This window comes from Tupaia chinensis, unplaced genomic scaffold (genome assembly GCF_000334495.1).
Source record: "Tupaia chinensis unplaced genomic scaffold, TupChi_1.0 Scaffold000430_1, whole genome shotgun sequence".
Classification (NCBI taxonomy): domain Eukaryota; kingdom Metazoa; phylum Chordata; class Mammalia; order Scandentia; family Tupaiidae; genus Tupaia; species Tupaia belangeri.
The window spans coordinates 3105856-3111107 of record NW_006159935.1 but is presented as its reverse complement, the minus strand read 5'-3'; the positions used below and the strand labels follow the sequence as shown (position 1 = coordinate 3111107).

General features: G+C 49.6%; 1 long non-coding RNA gene across 1 annotated transcript; it reads right to left on the bottom strand.

The window, feature by feature from the left end:
- Positions 1 to 1313: 1313 nt before the first annotated feature.
- On the bottom strand, positions 1314 to 4583 carry LOC106735546 (uncharacterized). Its single transcript, XR_001370849.2, has 2 exons — positions 3976 to 4583; positions 1314 to 1785 (listed from the first exon to the last, which is right to left on the bottom strand). It is a non-coding gene; the product is annotated as an uncharacterized LOC106735546 (long non-coding RNA).
- Positions 4584 to 5252: the final 669 nt, after the last annotated feature.

Genomic DNA, 5252 nt, shown 5'->3' with positions numbered 1-5252 from the left:
CTCTCTGTCTGTCTCAGGTGAGTACATGTGCCCTATGGCAAAAACCTTAAAACAGAAAACATGAAACAAAAATAAAACCCAAGCCTGGTCAGCCTGAAACACTCTGGACACACATGTGGGTGCTCGAGAGCAGAATGTCTGAAAGCCTAGAGGAAGATGACAGCCTGGCAGACCTCAGGAGAGGGATCCTCTCTCTCATGCTTACATGTGTGTATACGTGCTCTATCATGAATAAAGAAAAAAATAATAAAAGAGAGAGAGTAAGATAAGCCAAACAAAGCCAGGGAACGGGGCACCCAGGGGATAAAAGCTCAGAAGTAAACACATTCAAGTTTGCTCAAAAGCTCGTGGGATGGGCCCTAGAGGCCCAGGTTCCTATTCCAGGACCTCCCTAAGCATGCCAGCTGCACGTGTGTCCACTGCCTGGGGGTGGACTGTGACATGAAGACCTGGTTGGGGTGTCTATCTCTCTGCCTCTCTCATGGAAAAAATAAATGAAAAGTAAGTTTTTGAAAAGAAATGGCGAGAATTTGGCGAGGATAGAGCCCTGTGACCGTGCTACTCAGACCGGGGTGGGTGGCGGGTGACTGTTTGTCCCATTGTCACATTCTGTGACCACATACATACAGAAATTGAAAGTAAGCTGTAGAAACAGCCACGTGACCCTGCAGGGTCAGAGGCCCCCTCTCCTTGGACAGGACACAGACCACGCAGAGCTCTGGGGTGAGTCGCATGTTGGCCAAACCGCACGCTAGCACTCACAGTAGGACGGCACGTACTGTTGTAGGCCCACTCACAGTGGAACTTCTGCATGATATTGAGCTGTCGGAAAAGTCATGACACATTTTTGCATTAAAAAAAAAAAACAGAAAAATATGTCATGACTTCCAACAACTCAAAAGAAATGAAAACAACTGGTCCTTTTTCTAGTCTGAGAAGCACAATCACATGGAACACACTGGAAGGAGCAGTTGGCCGGGGAAACATGTTGGGAACAAAGCATGAGCAACCTGGTAAGTAAACTCGTGGGGGCCACATTTTTGTCCACAATTCGTTAACTAGGTTGTGTGCTGAGTTGTAAACCATGACTGTGAATCATGGCCCTTGTGAGTCTGGATTACCCCTTAGGAGTAGAGCAAACCCAGTGATTGTGCAATTACAAGGGGGAAAACATATTAAAGGGAAAAACAACCAAGAAAACAAACAAAAAAATATCTTGGGCAATGAGTAAGGGCCTATCTACTCCATCTTGGAATTAGGAAAAAGTTATCTGAAGTCATCAAAGGAGTTAAAGAAAGCACATAGCACAGTAGTCAACATTTAAGGGTGGCTTCTATTTATTGAAGAAGAGAAATCAGAATAGGCCATCCCCATGCTCAGGAACCTGAGATGAGCTTGGTTCATGGCAGAGAGGCCAGTGAGGCGGGCAGGAGGGCAGTAGGGATTCCTCATCCTCCAGGAGAGAGCGACCAGCCAGCTCCGCGTGCGGGAGAACACCGCGCCTCCCGGCAGAAGAGCCCTGGGTGGAGTGTAGGCACCGTCTCTGCACGCAGGGGGAGTGAGGAAGGAAAGGAAAGCACGGTGGTCCCAGGAAAACCGCGTCCACATACGTGCTCACATCTTGGCTGCCACTCCGCAGAAACCGTGCAGCTCCTCCCATGTCACGTGTCGACTTGCACTTCTCAAACCAAGGCCATTTTCTGAGTCTCGTTCCATTGAAGTCGGTGCATGCCATCTCCGAGTCTGGGGACGTGCTACTTCATGGAGACGCTTGTTTGTCCGTGGCTGTGCAGAAGAAGGGAAGTTCGGGCTCGGCATGAGCAGAGCAATGTGTCGTGTCATATTGCCAAAAGGTTGCATCATTTCTCAACTTTCCGGAAGACTGAATGTCTGAGAGGTCATCTATGTTTATTTTGTGAAGTTCGGCCTACCAGGAAATGTGTGGGTACACGAGATATTTTGGGCCCAGGAGACTGTCACTTTAGACGCTTAATCCGGCAGCATGTGCTATAAACTTCGGTCTAACTAAATCTTTGAACGGAGTGGCAAGTCGTGAAATATGCGAGGTTTTTTGGCTGCACGCACAGAGCCACGTATAAAACTCTGTTGCCAAACAGAGACTAGAACCAGATGACAACGACGGAGACTCAAGCCGTGTACGGACTTTTCTATAAAATGCTCCTTGCAGCCCAGCCCAGTCATGCTCATTTCTAGAGGAGTTGCCATCCCCCAGCAGTCCCTGTTCACTAAGATCATAAACTGGCTGCAAAAGGGTATTTTTAAACAGAATTTTTTTATGTCAGATTTTTTGAAGAAAACAATGAAAGTACTTCAACAAGAAAGAAAAAATGTGTTAAGGAAGTACTTCTTCACACAGAACTGAGCAGATGTGTTTATAGGCGGCCCACCAGCAACCCCACCAGGCCCTTTGTGGACCTGTCATTGGTGGTCTTTGCATCGTCCATAATTGGGAGGATAACGGTACCCTCTCTGGGAGAAACTGCTCTGCTCTGCGCTTCCAAGTGGTTCCAGTGGGGCTGCCAGCAAACAGAGCACTCACACACAGCCCTCTGAAAGATGTGCGCACACACACACACACACACACACACACACCCCAAGCACACGTTCATAACCTATTCACCCCATCATACACACACACACACATATACACAACCTACTCACCCCAGCACACACACAACGCGTAGGGGAAATCTAGCCATGGCAAACAGTGACACTAGCACACAGGAAGACAACCCCAAGAGGTGGAAACCGGGTCAGCTCTACCCCTGGAAGCCTGGGATGTGCAGGGCTGAGCCAACATGTCACCTTAGGCCATCTGAGCTGTCCCTAGGACTCGCAGCGAGAACCGTGACACCAGAACACGAGTTTCAGGTCTCCAGTCAGCACTATTCTCCACTGTAGCTCCAGGGAGAGAGGGCAGGCGGTCTGGGGGAACGGAGTGGGGACGGTCTTTGTGACTGTCACTCTGACGCCCCAGTCTGGCGACATGCACTATGGGTGAAGGATGCTCCTGGTGCCAGCCAAGGTGGCGTCCGGAGGGGATGGGCGCCTCCCTACACACCTAAGGCTGCCTGGGCTGGGGGGCTGCTCACAGAACTGCTGCCCTGCTGGCCGTTCCCGCACCGGCACGCCTGTGCTTCATGATCGCTCCTCGCTGCTCTTTCACTGGAGCCTCCCATGCGGCCACCTGCTCCAGGGAGGGTCTTAGCTCAGCCTCCAGGTGGAGTCAGGCCGATTTGTATAGATGGGGCCGGGTCTTCCTGCCTAACTTCTGACTCCACAGGTTCTGCCCTTACAATACCTTGTCTGCACGTTGACTTCTCAGAAAGCAAGCACAAGTCACATGTCCTTCACGCATTTCCAAGTCTCCAGGGCAGTTCCTTCTCTTTTGTTCTTTGGAGAGATTTTTGCTATAGGGCGCATGCACTCACCAGAGACACAGAGACAGAATGTGAGAAATCGCCCCCTAAGGGAGATGGTTATGCTGCAATCCCTTCTCCTCTGTTTCCCTCGTGGGATTCTGGGCATGCACACACATGAGCCTGACATGACTTTTAAGCCTCCAAGTCTGGGCCTTGAACCACGGTTGACTATGTGGGAGTCCAGCGACATAACCATTATGCCATCTGCTGGTCCCTTTCATTTTTATTTTAAAATAATTATTTAACTTTGTTTATTTATGTTCATTTGACCAGAGAGGAATAGAGTGGGGGGTGGGGAGAGTGAGAAAGCAAGCCGCCAGGTCCGGGTCTCGAACTGTGGTCTACCATGTGAGAGTCCAGCGCCCTTAACCACCACGCCAACCTGCCAGCCCCATCAAGGCAGTTCCTTCTTTTGACCTGCCCTTTTCTTATGTATTAAGATTTAAAAATTTATCCTTCCTCTGTAATAGTAACTCAGAAAATATAGCACCTCTGTTTAAAAAATAGTTTCTCTCTCAGAAGCAGTACTTACCGGAACTAGAAAGTTTCTTTACATCTGGTCTCTAGCCTGCCAAGCTTTAGATTCTTTCCTTACTGGTTGCAGATGAGTCTTTAAAATTCACTGCGCATACCTCCAAGGGTCCTGCTACTTTTCCAGTGGAAGAGAGAACGAACCTCCTCACTCTAGACAAAAAGTGCAAAGCGTTATCGGCAAATGTTCGATTAAACACAAAACCAGACAACCGTGGGCCGGCCGAGAGAGTGCAGTGGTGCTGGAGCCCCATGGGAAGACCCTGGTTTGGGTCCTGAGACGTCCCCGTACACAGCAGGCACGCGCATGTCTAGTCGGGCTGGCTGAGGTGGGGTGTGGGGAGGCAGCATCCTGCCATGAAAACCCTGTTGCATCTGCCAGTCACTTTCTCTCTCCTTCCCCTCTCCCTGTCTCTGTCTCTCTGAAAAAATAAACTTAAAAAAAAGCAAAACAAGAGACAGCAGCAATACCAAAAACAAACAAAAAAGAAAACAAACAAACTTACCCTATATCCCATGCCAAGCTCATTGTAGAGAGTAATTTCTCTGGCTGTGTCGCTGGACTCCCATGTAGTCGACCAAGGTTTGAGTCCCAGACCCAGTGGCTTAAACTCGTACCAGGCATGTGTGCGTGCGTGCCCAAGATTCCAAGAGGAGAATGGAGGAGAAGGGATTGCGGCGTGGCCATCCCCCTGGGGGGTGATTTCTTGCTTTCTGTCTCTCTGTCTCTCTCTCTATCTCTCTCTCTGGTGAGCACATGTGTCCTATAACAAAAAGCTCTCCAAAAAAATAAATAATAAGAGTAATCTCTTTAAAATACACAGAGAGCAAGCAGGGGAAGGAAGTTGATTTGTGGGAAGCAGTCGAGACCCCTGTTCAGCACTCTTCCAGGGACCACGTGAAAACTCTGCTCATAGCATCTCTCCCGGTCAGCCTCCCACCTGCTCGGCCTCAAATGCTTGTCAAGTCATGTCAGTTCTCTTTCCGCACTGGTCCTCCCATTCCACGCATGTCTATGGAGTACCTTCCGTGTTTCAGAAATCAGACAAGGCTCTGCTCTCATGGAGATTATACTCCACTGAGAAGGTGTATGAACACACGGGCGAGGCCATTTCACGTTGTGAGCGGCGCCACCAGGAGAGGAGACAGGGTAGTGGGGCATTTTCAATCCAACTGTTTAGAAATTCCCTACTGCTCTGCTTATGGCCCTCAGTCCCTGGCTGGCAGACGGTAGTCACTTCCCACTGCCCTCCCCATCCTATCTCCACCCAGAGACGA